This window comes from Peromyscus maniculatus, chromosome 9 (assembly GCF_049852395.1).
Source record: "Peromyscus maniculatus bairdii isolate BWxNUB_F1_BW_parent chromosome 9, HU_Pman_BW_mat_3.1, whole genome shotgun sequence".
NCBI lineage: Eukaryota > Metazoa > Chordata > Mammalia > Rodentia > Cricetidae > Peromyscus > Peromyscus maniculatus.
The window spans coordinates 41608580-41625790 of record NC_134860.1 but is presented as its reverse complement, the minus strand read 5'-3'; the positions used below and the strand labels follow the sequence as shown (position 1 = coordinate 41625790).

At 44.2% G+C, this 17211-nt stretch overlaps 1 long non-coding RNA gene across 1 annotated transcript in view; it reads right to left on the bottom strand.

Moving 5' to 3' along the window:
- Window positions 1-5030: 5030 nt before the first annotated feature.
- LOC143267339 (uncharacterized) overlaps window positions 5031-17211 on the bottom strand; it is a 58512-nt gene continuing 46331 nt past the window's right edge. Inside the window, exons 5-9 of the long non-coding RNA XR_013042341.1 lie at window positions 16993-17161; window positions 15920-16051; window positions 15087-15270; window positions 13065-13180; window positions 5031-11975 (exon numbers count right to left, since the gene is read on the bottom strand). This is a non-coding gene — a long non-coding RNA (uncharacterized LOC143267339). The remainder of the gene's footprint in view (window positions 11976-13064; window positions 13181-15086; window positions 15271-15919; window positions 16052-16992; window positions 17162-17211) is intronic.

The window sequence follows — 17211 nt, the reverse complement described above, 5'->3', positions numbered from 1 at the left end:
TCCAGGGGAGCTTCATAAATATAAAACACTCATCTGAATGGAAACTTTCCTCAGTATACAGTGAGATCTGATGTGGGGAAAGAGCAGCATCAACTATCCCTCTCCCTTCCTAGCCTTGCACGGGCATGCTTTCCATCACATTCAGGCACATGGCTTTTGATGCAGACTTCATCCACTCTGCCTGATCTGAAGCTTCCTCCCAAAACTTAGCTGGAGCATCCAGAGTGACTCCTAACCACACCTACACAACCAGGAGGGTCTTCTCAGTTATGCAGTTCATCAGATGGCCCTAATCTGCATCGTCAATCAGGATGAAATGTGAGAGATCTGCTACAACCCTGACAATAAGTGATGCTGGAGCAGGATCCTGAACCCATGATCACCTTACATGGATGCATGGCATTCTAAGACAATTACTATGCCTACATCATATATTTGTCCCTACCGAACTCCTGAAATTTCTCTTTGGTTTGGGCTGATTCATTCCAACTAATACACCACACATGGCTAGAAACACAAAAGTCAATTGCAGGGGCTAGAGAGATGGCTCCTTTACTTTTGAGTAAATGTTTCGCTCCCAAAGAACCAACTGGGCAGCTAAAAAGCCTCCTTAACACCAGTTCAGGTACAATTTGATGCCCTCTTCTGGCCTCAGCTGGAATTGCAATCAGATATATTACAGCCCTTCAGCAGACAAAATACCCATACATATGAATAAAAGAAATAAATCTTTAAAAAACTGTTGTTGCACTAATGCATCATTAAGGCCAACAGGAGCAGAAAAATAATGTCTCAACTTATCTTTGGATTCACTCTGTCTATTATGTGGTTATCACTGAAGCTATATTTCAAGAAAATTAAAGGAAGATAGGTCCAGCTTTTTTAATTTGTTTTTTAATGTTTTATTGATTCTCTGTTGGTTTCACATCATACATCCCAATCCCACTCTTCTAACTACCTGTTTCTTGTATCTGTTCTCTGCTCTTGATACCTCCCATCTAAAATAAAACAATTTAAAAGAAAAATAGAAAACCCAAAACCAAAGCAAACAAACAAGAATCTTGCTGAGGAATCTGTAGTGTGGCCCAGTGAGTCACACAGTACATCCTTTCATCTATACATCTTTTCTCGTAAGTGTTCTGGCCTCTGATTTCTACTACACTGTCAATAATCCACCCTCACTGGGACTCCTCTTGGATATAGAATTGATGTCTGTGTCAGAGAGATCCTGTAGCTCTGATCTGCAGATCTGGGCCATTCACATGTTCTTGCAGTTCATAGATGAAGAGGGTGTTAGGGTGGGATAACTTATAGCCCTGGTTATGAACCTGGGTGGTAGCTGGGTTAGAGAACCCACCAGCTTTCCCTCATCTTCACCACTGAGCAAGCTCTCCTATTCTCCCCCAGCCAAATCACCCACTACAGGAGGTAGATTGTACAGAGGCCGATTATCCTGCTCTCATGAGTGGTAATATTGTGTTCCCCAAAATACTGTACCGTAATAAACTTATCTGGGGTCAGAGTGCAGAATAGCCACTAGGACCTAGAGTCCAGAAAATGGTGGCATACACACCTTTAATCTTAGCATTCTGGAGGCAGAGAAACATCCTGATGTCTTTGAGTTATAAGTCACACTGGAAATATCCAGGATATGTGACACATATCTTTAATCGCAGGAAATCATGGATGGAAGCAGAAAAGTATATAAGGCGAGAGGACAAGGAACTAGATAGAGACTGTTAAGCGTTTAGGCTTTTGAGCAGCAGTTCAGCTAAGATGTATTTGGATGAGGACTCAGAGGCTTCCTGTCTGAGGAAACAGGAACAGCTGAGGAACCAGCAAGGTGAGCAGGCTGTGGCTTGCTCTGCTTCTCTGATCTTCTAGGATTCGCCCCAATCCCTGGATGCAGGTCTGATTTTATTAATGAGACCTGTTAAGATTCATGCTACCCACCTGCCCTCACATCTGAGTCACCCACACTCAGAACACAAGGACCAGCCCTGCTGTTTGGAGAGGCAAGGTGCTGGGTCCAGTCCTCCAATTGTTTCCATAGGTGACTGTCAGACTCTCATGGCCCAGAGGCCAGCTCTCCCACCAGCCTCAGATAGCATATCCTCAGGTGGGGCAGACATCTTTCCCTCACCATTGCCAACACAGGTCAGAAGAAGGGGAGCAGAGTCAGCTCTTCTGCTCTCACACCATCACAGCCAGCTCACCTACACAACCACTAACAATTTAGGTCTACATGCTACTCAGTCCAGGTTCAGGACCAACTCTCCAAGTGCTGCAGTTGGTGAGGTGCAGATCCAGTTCTCCCTGGTGCTACAGCCTGTGAGAGGCAGGGTGAATTCTTTGAATCCCTATCCTGTGTTCAGTGGTAACAGGATCAACTGACACCAACAAAAACTGAAGCTGTGGCAGGGTACAGTTTTTAGACATGGCCATTAGCAGCAGCCTAGACCGGGAGGACACCATAGCCCCTGGTGGTAGCATAGTCCACTAAGAACTGTATATCCCTGGAAGACACAGCCCTTGTCTAAGATGGTCCTGTATGTCTCTTGGTTGGCAATATAGGCCACAAACACTGGCTGCATTAGCAACATGAACCCAGACATGTTGCTAGGTGGCTTGCTGGGCCTGGATGTCAACATGGCCCGAGTTGGCAATGCAGATCACTCAGATCAGCATGGACCCACCAGCAGTACCCAAGTGGATCCATGTGGCAGCCCAGATTCCAGGCATCTGCAATGTCTGTGATGGCATCAGGATCTGGGAAAGCAATGCAGACCCTGGTTTCAGCAGAGCCAGAGACCCCGATGTGGCTCATGGCAATGTTCCTGGCACAGATGTTACTCTTGTCCCGGTTGGCAGCACAGTCCTCTAAAACACACATATGCCCTGTGGTATCATATCCCTTTCACAATACCATAGTCACAAGTGGTGGCCCAGACTGAAGACAGCTGCTGAGCCTTCAGTGGTAATAGGAGTCATCGATATCAACACAAGATGCCCACAGCTGTGTCAGGTCCATGGACAAGATATGGTTGTTTCTCATTAATAGGGTTCACAGGATCATTTCATGAAATGTGTATACAGAATAATATAGTTGAGGGATAGCAATATATATGTCCATGAGGATGCAGTATGGATCCTTTTTGCATCAAGAATTGGGTGTACACTGAATTGGCAACACTATCCACATGCAAAGACCTATGTATCCCTGTCTTGGCTTGGAAGTCACTATGTAGCCCAAGATGGGCACACAGAGTTCTGGTGTTAAAGGAGGTTCTGGAGTTACAGGATGAAAACTTCGCACATGATATTAAGAGTGAAGAGTTGGAAACTGTCTATCTAGAACAACTTGACCTCAAGACAGTCCATGATAGATTTCCCATCACATAGGGAGGGCTAAGTAGCTTGCCAAAGACATCGAAATTAAATGGATAGAAAAAGTCTTGCTCACCAACATCTCTACCCTCCATGTTTTAGTACCCCTCACAGAAGCCACATTCTGCTGAATGTCAGGGTTCTCAGTAACTCCTGTCTCAGGTTTTCTGTGTCTCAAGCTCATTGGTGATGCTTTCTTTTCTTCAGGAGTACTGAGCCAACAGACTCATGGATCTGATGAGGGCTGGATCCCTTGGAGGTCACTTGGTGTTTGTCTCACGAGTAAAATCAAAACAAAGTGGGTGTCTTCATCTGAGGGGGCCTTAACCCTAAGCCTGAAGAATGTCTCCTGATAAAGATGTCTGGGACTTCTTTGGCCTCCTCAGGTTTCCCTTGAGACCTGCCCTCAGAGAAGGAAAGACCATCATATCTAGTGCAGCCTAGCTGGCACACAGGCTAGACAAACTTTGAACCCAAAGCAATGCTGACCAGAAAAGAAGTCTTTTTTTATTTTATAATTTAATTTAATTTTACATATCAGCCAGTGATTCCCTTATTCTCCCCCCTCCGGCCCTTCCCTCCTCTTCCCCCAGCTGAACCCCTCCCCCATTCCCATTGCCTCCAGGGCAAAGACTCCCCTGAGGACTGAGTTCAAACTGGTAGATTCTGTCCAGGCAGGTCCAGTCCCCTCCTCCCAGCCTGAGCCAACTGTCTCTGCATAAGCCTGAAGTTCCAAACAGCCAGCTCATGCACTGAGAACAGGACCCGGTTTCACTGTCTGGGTGCCTCCCAAACAGATCAAGCTAATCAACTGCCTCACTTATCCAGAGGGCCTGATCCAGTTGGGGGCTCCTCAGCTATTGGTTCATAGTTCATGTGTTTCCATTCGTTTGGCTATTTGTCCCTGTGGTTTTTCCAACCTTGGTCTCAACAACTCTTGCTCATACAATCCCTCCTCTTTCTCGCCAATTGGACTCGTGGAGCTCTACCTGGGGCCTGGCTGTAGATTTCTGCATCCAGTTCCCTCAGTCATTGGATGGGGTTTCTAGCATGACAATTAGGGTGTTTGGCCATCCTATCACCAGAGTAGGTCAGTTCGGGCTGTCTCTCGACCATTGCCAGTAGTCTATTGTGGGGGTTTCTTTGTTGATTTCTGGGGACCTCGCTAGCTCATTGCTTCCTCCTATTCTCATGTGGTCTTCATTTATCATGCTCTTTTATTCCTTGTTCTCTCTCTCTGTTCTTGATCCAGCTGGGATCTCCTGCTCCCCTAAGCTCTCTTTCTCTTGACCCTTGCCCTTCATTAGCCCTACTCACGTCCATGTTGTTCATGTAGATTTCATCCACTTCTCTGTTGTTGGGCGAACCCTGTATCTTTCTTGGGGTCCTGTTTTCTACATAGCCTCCCTGAAGTTGATAGTATCAGTCTAGTCATCTTTGTTTTACATCTAGTATCCTCCTATAAGTGAGTACATACCATGTTTGTCTTTCTGAGTCTGGGTTACCTCACTCAGGATGATTTATTCTAGATCCATCCATTTGCCTGCAAACTTCATAATGTCATTGTTTTTCTCTCCTTAGTAGTACTCCATTGTGTATATGACCACATTTAATATATTAAGAGTGAAGAGTAGGCAATCACATTTTTCTCAATAAAGATACAATCATTTTACTCAATAATGGATGAAAGGGCACACAATATAAACAGTAAATGGTCATATCAAAATACCAAACAACAAGAACCAAAGAAAGTACAAATGAATTCAAAACCTTAAACAATAACAAAGAAAACCAAAAAAACCCAACGCAAACAAAACCCAACAAAAAAACAAACAAAAAAATTATGCTAAGCAGCTTGCTAAATTAAAAGATTAAAGGGTTAGGTTAATCATGCAACAGACTTTGAGGCACAGTCAAAAGCCTGTGACTGGACTTGAAAACATGGTAGGAAGGCAGTCACAAATGTAAAAGACCATTTCAAAGCAAGTATAGCAATGCCCCATGGGACTTGGAGTGTGTATTCTTCTGAGGAGGCTTCAATCCAAGGGTGGAGAGCGCCATGGATTCAAGTGGATTGTGGCTTCTTTGGCCTCCTCAGTTCTCTCAAAGCTGTTGTATGAGAAGGAAAGGCATTCAGTCGCAGAGGCATCCTGGCTGGGCCACAGGTTAGACAAAATCAGGGCCTATTCACACTGGAAGCCAATGTCAAGAGCCCCCAGTCCCCATGAATGCCATGGTTGCACGGGTTGGAATGCAGTGGTGGCTCACTTGCCTGTGATACTTCGTGCTCCTGCTGCAGCAGCTCTCTCTGCAGGAGGCTTTCATCCGGGGCTGTGACATGTTCCAGGTCATGCTGGAGATTTTGTGACCTAGAGGAGGAAGGCAGTTAGGGAACAGGCCTGGTGGGGACCTGCTGTGTCAGCTGTTGAGCCTGAACCAGCTCTAGTCATCTGGACAGTCCAGCATGACCTCTCAGCTCAGGTCATTCCTTGATTTCATAGGAGAGTAGTGTCAGAGTGCATCTTAGGCTGGATTTAACTCTGTGTTTTAAAATCTGCTAGAAGACAAACTGAGAACTGACCCGTCCAGCAGGCCAGGTTATTCGAGGGTCTCGAGGAGGGACCACCTGTGAATCAATGGGGGGCGAGAGGGAAAGGAGACCAAGCGCGTGAAGAAAGACAAAGCAGTCTGAGTTGCGTCAAGGCCTCGTTTATTGACTGGGTGTTAGAGCTTATAAACAGGGCTTCAGGTAGGGAGGGGGAGCAGGAGTGAGGAGAGGACAAAGAAAATTCCTAAGGAGGGTCAGCAGGAGGTCGCTTTGGTCCCAGGCCCCTGCAGCTAGCTGATTTAAAGAGGTTTATTTAATCCTACATTCCTAGGTTAGACTAAAAGCCTCCTATTTACATGAGGCTTGATAAATCGTGGCAGGTAACACAAGGTTCAAGACACCGCTGTCCAGAGTCGGTCTCCAACAGTTCCCCCTCTTTTCTCAAAAATGGACCAAGTCCATGTGATCGGGGTTGCGGAGGTCCGAGAGAGCCTCTGTCTTAGGCTATGCAGGGGGACTCCCACGCATGGCAGGTGCCATGTTGAGCCGATCTCAACGACCTCTGTACGCTGTTGTCTCCTGCGTGGGCCCTGTACTATTCCCGTCATTGAGTACTCTCTAGCAAGACTGTGGGGACGTTAGGGCTTTAGGACACTGAATCTGAATCCTTGATGGGGCTCCTGGCTGGCCTCCTAGGAATCTACTCTGTGATAATGAATCGAGACGTGTCGTGGTAAGGCCAAATCAATCTGATTTTTGATAAACCGAGTCAACCGCTGAAAGGCCCAGGGACCAAAGGTAATGAGAAGGAGAAGGAAAATAATCAGGGGGGCCAGGAGGGTGGGGATCAGGGTAGAAGGCCAAGGGGATTCTTTAAAGCTTCTATATAGAAGGGCAAACCCTGCTCCTAAGAGCAAGAGCCACATCTTACTGCAGCCCCATAAAGGCTAATAAAGGAAAAACCCACAAGATTACAATTTTCATACAATTTCGTTTCACAAGATCATGGTCTGGGTACAGAGTGATCACAGACAGGTAATTTGCATCAACAGGTTCATTTTTCCTGAAACCTCAAGGGGGGGGGTATCAAGGCGGGATTGGAGTCTACACAAAGGTCACAGTGGTCCTTCCTGGAACACCTGCAACTATCCCAGTCACAGTTGAGCACATCTCTTACCAGAAATCTCTTTACATTGTTATATGGTTGCAGGGGAGATTGAACAATGGCTAAGTCAGGTTGCTCTTGGAACTAGATTTTTAGTTTCTCATTTGCTGGTGCTTGAAGTTTTCTCTATTCCTGAGGCTTGGGGGTATAAGCCTGAAGGGCTAGAGTCTTTCATTCCCCCATTTTTTTGGGGCAAATTTTTGGCAAATATTAATCTTAAAATTATGGTATTACATTTGGTACCTCATGGCCTATTTTAGTAACTCATGGCCTGTAATGGCCACGCATAGTTCATGTACAATTAGCCATCTGGTCTCTATGTCAGGGAGTTTTCTTTTGACCCAGCATTTCAGCCTTTTTTGAACAAGGAAAATGGGACGATGTATTCTCTTCTGGAACTGCTTCAAGCTGGTATTGGGGTGTCGTTATCAGGGCTCCTCCCCCAAAAGGCTGAAAATCTGGTCAAAGACTGGGCAGGGGGCATTCGTCAGTAGCATGTAGATGCCTAACACCATAGCGACAGAGAAGAATCATGTTAGCTGGGCTGGTCCATGTTAGCCTTTAGCACGTCCGGAGTCCACAGTCATCTGGAGTGGTGGAGTCAGCAACTGAAACTTGGAGGTGTCTGCCAGCCAAGTAGAAATCTGTTGAGACAGATTTAAACTAGGAACAGAGGTTAAAATTTATGAATTTATTTGGAACCCTTAGGTTTATACCCATAGTAATGGGAAAAGCAGTAATCCCAAGACCAGGAGAAAGGAAAAATACCATCTTTAGGAATACTTATCTGGGGTCCTTTCGACCTCTGTGAAGTGGGTTTATGTTTTTATGACTCTTTTAATCCTTTGAGGCCTACTTACAAAATGACATAAAAGTTTTAGATACATTAGTATTACCAATCTGTACTGAAATCCATATTGTAGACAAAGCAGATAATGGGTATCTGTAAAACAGCAGAAGTAGACTTATACCTTTGAGTCCCAACAAGAACTACAGATTTGGGCATTTTACTTCTGTCCAGAAATCTAGTATAAATTAGACAGAGATTTTTGGCCTGGTGAGAAGCACTTTTAGGTTTACATTTAGACATATCTAGATGACATCTAAAACAAATCCAAAATGTTGAGCTTGTGACTGGACAGTAAGTGGTCATTGCTCTATCAGCTCATCAGGACTCCTAAATGTTAAGCTCTGAACCATAGAACAGGAGAGTAATCTGAAACATATCTTATTTTAGACTCATACCCGAACCTTTATGATATATTTAAATTTTTACATTAGAACATTTTTTTAAAAGTGAGCTTACAAGCTAGCTATGGCCTTGCAGAAAGATCTGGTTGATGCTGCCATGCTGACAAAGTTAGAGCTAGCCTAGCCATCAGTACTGTCAGAAATCTGAGAAGGATAAACTATATCTGAGTGCAGACCAAGAAGCTTCCAATCCTATAAATTACAGTGATCAATCTCTACCCAGGTCTCTATAGCGTTGGAGGTACCAGTCAGAACAACATCAATCTTTTACCACCATCAAGCCCATAAGGCAGAGTACCTTTTCTGTGGAATAGGGACACGGAAGACTGACAGTGTCCTACTACTTGTCCATAATCTGGGCTGGGTCCTGGAGGCAGGCGTTGCATTGGGGCATCTTGCCCTGTGGTCAGTGTCGTTCACAATTCAGGTGGCATCTTTTTGTCATTCCATATCTTCTTTGGAGACCTTGGGAGTCATTGCTAGGAGCTGGGGAGCTAAGAGTCTCTGTTTCTGATAGTAAGTTTTTAATCAAATAATTTAAATGTCATATTCATCAGATCATTGACAGGTTTGAGGACCATTATCTATTAAATGTATCTGAGCCAAACAAATCTAGGCCTAATCTTGAAAATATCTCTAAGTTTGGTAATAATGACCAGGCTAATTTGTTTTCCTATAGATATATTAGTCAAATATACCTTTCAGTTTGTTTTATTTTAAATAGAACCGTTTATGCTTTAAACTAGTATCTGGATAGCCAGATGACTAGTATTAACTTGTATTCCTTGACACAGAAGAACATGCATGCAAACTCAGACATTCAAAACCAAACATACATGTGGCCACATTTTCATTCATACCTGCAGAATAGACAGACATTTTTAAGACTATGACCCTTTGGAGTCTCCATGTAACAGCAGAATAGCAAGAGAAAGAAATCTGAAACATGTTTATTTAAACTTTAATGTTAGACCTTAAAGTTTTATTTTATTTTTTTAAACCCTTATGACATGCTTAAGCCTTTAAATTTTTACATCTTAAACTGTTTCCTCAAGTCAAAAAATCATTTATTTAAACTTTTATTTTAACCAACAATAATTTGAAACCAATTTTCTTAAATGATGACAAGTATTTGTAACACATTGAACTCAAATGACCAAAACCCATGTAAATTTTTATTTTTCCTGTGGAAACAAAAGCATAATTTCCCCAGTATCTTGAACTGGTAATTTAACATTTTTTTTAAGCAATATCAGTGTTATGCCCAGATCACATCCCCAAAGAAGCCACTGGAGACCTCAGGTACAGAATGCAAAAGCAAGGTTTATACAAATGAAGTTTACAAGCCTCGGCAGGGGGGCTAGTTCCAAACCTCTCACACACAGCAGAGAGGTTGGAAGGAGCACATGCCTTTCTTTGTGAAGTTAATACAGACCACATAATTTATCTCCCACCGCCCGCATCCCTCTTTAGGTTCATATCAGTAGTTTTTCATGTTATCTTTATTTTTCATTTGTTTAGCAACCGTGTTTAGGAGTTTTATGAGCTGTCCCCGGGGTTTGGGGAGTTTGGGATGTTTGGGATGTTTTATGACCACTTAGTCTCTGCCAGATGGTCCTATATCCTAACTCTGTGTTTTCTTAAGTTTTTGTAGTTGATAAAGCCACCTGGAAAAAGGCGTCTAAGTTCTTATCTACATTTAAGAATCCTGGTTTTAGCTTTTCTTTGTCTGTAGGGGATGAAGTGGGGGGGATTACTGAGGTTTCACAATCAGGACAGAGAAGGGTTAACAAGAGAAATTCCTAGCTGGCAGAAGAGACCTTGAAGTTATCACAGTAAAGGAAGGGAGGGGGAGCAGTGGTCATAAAGTATCTCCTTGGCTGCCAGTGTTCCTGAAAAAAAGTTTTTGTTAACTCCTCTGACTAAAGTCAGATTTTTTGTTCAGTGTTCACACAGTTTTGTCAGTTGCAGGCAGCCATTGTCCTGTCCAGAGCAAGACATGAGAATCTTAGCCTGCCTGTACCCAGAGCACGCACCCCCACCTTCGTGAGAGCAGCCAGCTGCCTGCAGTCCTGATAGCAAGAGAGCTAGGGAGGGAGGGAGGTGGCCCTCGCTGTGCCTCTCTCTCCTCCCCCAAGGAAAATAAGGGAGATGAGTAGCAGAAACAGATGACATTTACACAGACAATCCAAGTACCGGCACATCAGCACTGAGATGATGATGGCCTCACTCACAGCAAGCAAGCCCCTCGATTGTGGCTCGCACATCCTTCTGGTGGGCTAGGCAAAGGTCTAGTGGAGAAGAAGGGGACTGTCCCATAGCGTCCGTCACAGTCAAGTCAACAATGAGAACAGTTAACACACTACACACAAGACCAAGGGCACACGAAAGAAAAACTTTGCCCCAATGAGACAACCAACAAAGCTCCAAGAACAATGACAGCCTGATGTGCTCTGTGGAGAGTGACCCTCTAGGCTCAATCACACCAAAAACAATCGAGACTCGAGGATCTCTGTCCTTGATCAAACAGACATCAGGGGGCTTTCACATCCCTGTCAGTCAGACATGTACCTTATTTCTTGGAAGAGAAAAGAGTGTAAAGTAACAATGACCACAATAAAATATACAAAAAAAAAAACCCCACAAAATGGCTCTAACAATTTCCCGGAACAAAATACAAAGTGGCACTTCCTCCCACCATGGGGAAAGGTACCCAAAGATGCTCCTCTCCTGAGCACTCCCTGGAGGAGACTCCTAAAATCAAATGGTCACCTCTGAGGTGGCCCCAAATGGCTCTGGACTAGGGGGTCCCTTGCCCAAATCAGGGAATGAGACGTCTCTCTTTCCCTCCCAGGATCACTGTCCGGACACGTCTGTCCCAGTGAGAGCCTGCAAAGTACAAATCAGTCGACTGGCACAAAACTTAACGAGACAAGACAGAGACAGAGACAAGACAGAGAGCGCTCTTACCGGTAGATGTCAATAAACCTCTGGACCCTTGAGGGTCCCGGTGGGTCTTTTGGTCTTTTGTTCAATGTAATTTGTGACAACCTCACTCTTACCATCTTCTGGGATGGACACATCGTTTAATAGGTCCTCAGCAAGTGCCAGAAGATGTGACACCCTACTATCCTTTTCTGAATCCTTTAAAACATCTCTGATTACTCCATAGAAACTAAAGAATGCATCGGGGACGTACTCTCCGTCCTTAAGCAAGTTATTGATATCCTTTCCAACTTTATTCCACGTCAAAGGGTGGATGCCCGGGCCATTAATAACCAGCCAGGGACATTTTTCTTCCACGAAACAGAAAAACTTAATTAAATCTTTTTTCTTTCTTTCTTTTTGACTCTTATTCCCCTCTCCCTGAAATCTTCATTTCCTTAATGAAGAAAGCCTCTTTAGAGAGTACTTTATCCATTGATTGATGAACGGCACTTACCTCAAGGCAGCCCACGGTGCACGAGTGATGCTGTTGGGGCACCTCTACCCTAGTGAGTCTGGCCAGACCCCGTTTTCTCTTTAACGTCCAGTAGTGAGCCACCATGCCTCGAGCCCCACGTTCGGGCGCCACTTGACCCGTCCAGCAGGCCAGGTTATTCGAGGGTCTCGAGGAGGGACCACCTGTGAATCAATGGGGGGCGAGAGGGAAAGGAGACCAAGCGCGTGAAGAAAGACAAAGCAGTCTGAGTTGCATCAAGGCCTCGTTTATTGACTGGGTGTTAGAGCTTATAAACAGGGCTTCAGGTAGGGAGGGGGAGCAGGAGTGAGGAGAGGACAAAGAAAATTCCTAAGGAGGGTCAGCAGGAGGTTGCTTTGGTCCCAGGCCCCTGCAGCTAGCTGATTTAAAGAGGTTTATTTAATCCTACATTCCTAGGTTAGACTAAAAGCCTCCTATTTACATGAGGCTTGATAAATCGTGGCAGGTAACACAAGGTTCAAGACACCGCTGTCCAGAGTCGGTCTCCAACAGAGAACTAGACAGTGCTGGACAAGAAAATCCACACATTTCTACAGCTGTCCAGATACAATATTTTGAGAAAAACATAACAGTGTATCAAGGTCTGAGAGACAGTTCAGGGCAGATGTACATGGCCCTGATTAGATACCAGGTTAATGAGCAACCTGGGAAACTGAATGTAGTCCCTCTAGAGACCCTACAAAATAAAAGCAGTGAAGGTTCTGAGTATTCCTACAGCACAGAGACCTGTCTGAGTTCAACACCTCAACCCCTAAATAATCTTATGTCCAGAAAAATCTTTTCTCAGGAGACAGATGCACACTGCAGAGAGCTTATAATCAGCAGGAGTGTGCTGCATGCAGATCTAACCAAAAGTAGGAACTTCTCTTTAAATGTGATGTTCTGGAAGGAAAATAAAGTAACAAGAGCACACACTGTCCTTCAAAACTAACACTCCTCCTGCTAGGTTGAGGACTACCATAGGGAGATTTATGGGGAGACACAGGGGACACTGAGAAGATACAGAGATCTACGAAGGGAATAAGGGGTACACATTCCTCAGAAACACTAAGGCTCAAACATAGTGTTTCCTGGAGAAGTTCTTGTTAAGAGGGCCAGCACAACATCCAGAGGTGGTCTTTCACTGCCTGTGGATGAGAGCCATCCAGATGGGGAGATTCCCAAAAAGGACAGAGATATAGGTACAGGTGACCTCCATGGTTCTAACTACTCCTCCCAGTTTGGGCTCCTACCTCATCTCATAAATACTGAAGTGATGTTGCAGCTTTTCTGCCAAGTCCCTTTGCTGGGTGACCAGCTCCTTCTGATTCAGCAGGCCCTTCAGTTTTTCATCCAGGCTTTCTTTCTCCTGTTCATTAGAAGATTGTGTTCTCAGGGGAGAGTTCTCACTCTCATGCACACACATAAAGTCAAGGACACACATAAGTACATTTATGCACCCATACAAGCCCACTGTAATGCACTAACATGTTCAGTTTCACTGCCAATTCTAATAGAAGGAGCAATCACCAAGAATACTATTGAGAAGAAGATTAACTTTCTTTGGATGAGAAATGAACACAGTGGCAATTAGAGATAGGCACAGTACTTTCTCAATAAAGTTAGTTGGTCTCCATCATCATTAAAAATATAACGAGTAATTTCAGAGAAAAACACACACATGAGTTTACACATTCAAAAACACTAGTACTTTTAAGCACCCATATAGCCAACACACACACACAAGCATTTACCCCTACACATACAAGAAACATGGGCACACAAACACCCACTCACCAACAGGAGGTCATATATAGAAACCAAAGGAACACTAATGTCCAAATAATAGTCAGCATTCACACACAGAGAGAAGTTCACCCACAGATGTACACAAATGCACACACACACACACACACACACACACACACACACACACACACATGATATAGTCAGTAACACAATATCAGCAAGGAGATGCACTGTGGGATTCCGTGTTGTGAAGCCAATGAGACAAACAAGACATTTCCTTTGTGTTAGCTGTGTGTAATGAAAAGGAAGAAGTCTAGTTTTAATTTTTAAAATAGATGTATTGTTTGATTTTATTATTTATTAAAGAACACATGTATACCAAAGCAATAAGAGTGTATAAACACAGGAGAAACTACTCCCTCCTTTTTCTTTCTGAGCAATTAAAACTTGTGACAATTAGATGAGACAAAACAAGACAGAAGGCCCCATTAAAGAACAGGAGATCCAGAGTCCTGGCCAGCCCAAATAGCCCAAACAGATAATTTTATGTTCAGTGAATGACCTTGGTTCAAGGGAACAAGAGAGTAAGCAACAGATGACAACATGGGGTTTCATTATGTAGCCTCTGAACACACCCGTGTATGTACACATTTACATACACCTGTAAGGATCACACACAGACAACAGGAATCAAAAGCAAGCAGAAAAAAAGAAGAGGATATCATATTGAGTAAACAGATAAATTTAGATTATGCACATCAGATGTTTCCACAGAGGCCTACAACAGATCTATCCATCTTCTAGGGACTAAAACTGCCTAGAGGAGAGCACACAGCTTAGTCAAACTATGTTGAGGTGATTGGAGAAAATGTTCTCTTCAAGCCTTAAACCTGTCACCCCAACCCTCAAGCTGTCAAAGTCCTCCCACACCGATGGTCATTCAGTCAGCTCCAGACTGGAAACTCCAGGATGGGAGAACTGCCCAGCACCACTCACAGAAAACAGGGCTGACAAGCTGATACTCAGCTTCTGAGAGTGTGACCCAAGAATTAAGCTAAAGAAAGAGAACAAAATGGAATGCAGGAAGAAAAAACAAGCCCACTTGCCACCCCAAAAGTTGACAATGAAAAACATTCACTTGGCATTGTCTAGGGCTCTAGTCCTTGCAAGCTGCTTCCTACTTATGATCTCACAGGACCCCAGAATGCAAATGAGCCACAGGCCACTGACCTAATCAATGAGAGCTCTGTGGTATTCTACAAGTAGCTCCCTGCATGACAGATTCTAATATAATGACATGTAGGTGTGTGGTATCTCACAGACCCATCTCTCTGAATGTACTGCAATTCCAGCAGACCAGGAGGGTTTGCTTTCCAATCAGCTAGTATCGAGCAAGAGGCTACCTCTACAGGAAGACTTTGAATGATCACAGAAATAGATTCTGGATGGGTGGGTGGGTGCTTACATGGGTGTTTTTATTTTATGGTTGGACAGTTGGGAAGTCTGCCCCTACTGCCTCCGCCTACCTGATGCTGCTCAGCACAGGGGTCACACATGTTCTCATGAGCCTCCTTTAAGAGCTTCTTCAACTGCTCACAGGTCTCATGCTCTTCAATCTACTCCTTCCACAACAGCATGTTCTGATGTCTCAACAGATGGACATTGTTCTTTAGCTGATTACACTCTGGTAGGATCTGGCCATTGAGGTAACTAAACAATCACCAAAACTTGGTGAGCCACAGTAAGCCTCCATTTGCCATCCTGCATCCACATACCACCAACCATGAAAAGTCTGACGTCAACAGAACAAGAATGGAGCTCTCAGTAGACTAGCCAGCATCACTCAAATGCAGGCTAAATCCAGAGAATAGCCAAATTGCAGACAAATTCAAACTACTTCTGAAAATCCAGGTATCAAAAGGGATCTTGTCCCTCTGAGAAAAGGGTGCAGTCCCCACCTTTGCTTAACTGTTCCTGATATTGGGAAAGCATCAGCAGGTAGAGGCAAAACACACTCTGAATGAGGGCAGAAGTTCCAACAGGAATAACTTCTCTCTACAGATCCCAGGCAAATCAGATCTGTGAAGCCCCTGCCAGCACCCAGAGAACCTGGGCTTCAAGAAATCCCTTTATGATACAAACCATTTTTCTGTCTTAAGTCTCCTGAGTTGGGCAGGACAATAATATGAGGGCCTCAGTGTTTGTTCACACTTAGCAAAATTGAGTCCAAGAGGCAAAAATTGAAGGGCCACAAGGCAGGCTATGGGCTCAGAGGTACACAGGCTAGAACCAGAGCCCTCACTTTTGTCAAGGACAAAGAAGGGCAGAATCAGTCCATCCCAAGCTATTGAGCACTTACCTAAAGTATTCAGTCTCCTCTATCAGCCCCTTGCACTTGTCCAAGGCTTCACTCATCTCCAATGGCATTTCCTGGAGAGCCAACATCACCTGCTTGTGTTCCATTTCAAGCATCTCTGTTTCAAAGTTTAGCCTGTGGTAGGGCATGGCCCCAGGAAAAAAGAACCCCAGGCAACAAGGCAACAAGGATCACATAAATAAGGCTGTGTCATGGACTACCCCAGCACAGTAGATGCCACAGCCTGGTATTTAAACACTGGGACTTCCTGGTGCTTATTAAACATTCTATCTTGTGCTCAGAACATAACAGCCAGAAGGTTTAAGGTGAGTGATCTAGTTCATGAGCACCCATAGTGGGCATGGAGCTATAGATAAGTGCTCTAAGAAGTTGCCAGGAATCTGTGCCACATATCTGAAAACACAAGAAAACTATTGTAACATTTCTCCTATCTCTAGAACAGGGATTCTCATTCCTGGGTGCCAATAGCTACACAGAGACCCGGAGCAAACAATTATTATTTGCCCGGAGGAGCCCCAATTTCGGAATGGTTTTATAAACTGCACAGTGATTCTTATGTTCTAAAACGGTGAGCACAGTGACCAGGAGGTGTGATGCTCAAAGTGAGGTTCCCCTTGCTTCACCAGTGCTGTAATCGGGACCACCCTTAGTCAGATGAATAAACCAGGGCCCTCAAGCTGCTTTCATGAGCTTTCATACACAATCATCTACTGGTCAAGTACAAAGACTCTCCACAAACTCACAGCACCTAGCATCTCCCACAAGCTAACGCCTGTCAAGGTCTCTTGAAGTACATGTTGAGGGTTCACACACTACTATCTGTATCCCAAGAGTGCAATTGAGGCCACACATTCTTCTTTTCATTTGGAAGAAGCAGAACAGCCTGTGTCCCTATCTCATTCCTCCTGGGTTCCAAGTCTGCATCTCAAAGGAATTCATGAAAACTAGTTTAGGCAGCAGGACACCCTGGAATTTCAGCCTTCTGTTCCTCAGGAAACCTGGGATTGATACTGTGGTTTCAAGAAGGTCAGCAGAGAACTGCGCATAATGACTACCTGTTTTTCAAATCCTTGCAATTATAATTGGCTAGGATACCACGAAGTTCATTTCTCTCACATTCCATGTCATGTAAGCAAATGGTGAGTTTTTTGATTTTTTTCATGTCTTGCTCCTGCTCCTGATCAGTAAAGCTGGAGAGTTGGGATGGTGCCTCTCCAGTAGTCCCTGCAGGTAGATAAAGACAATTTAACTTGTATTCTTGAATGGTAAGGACC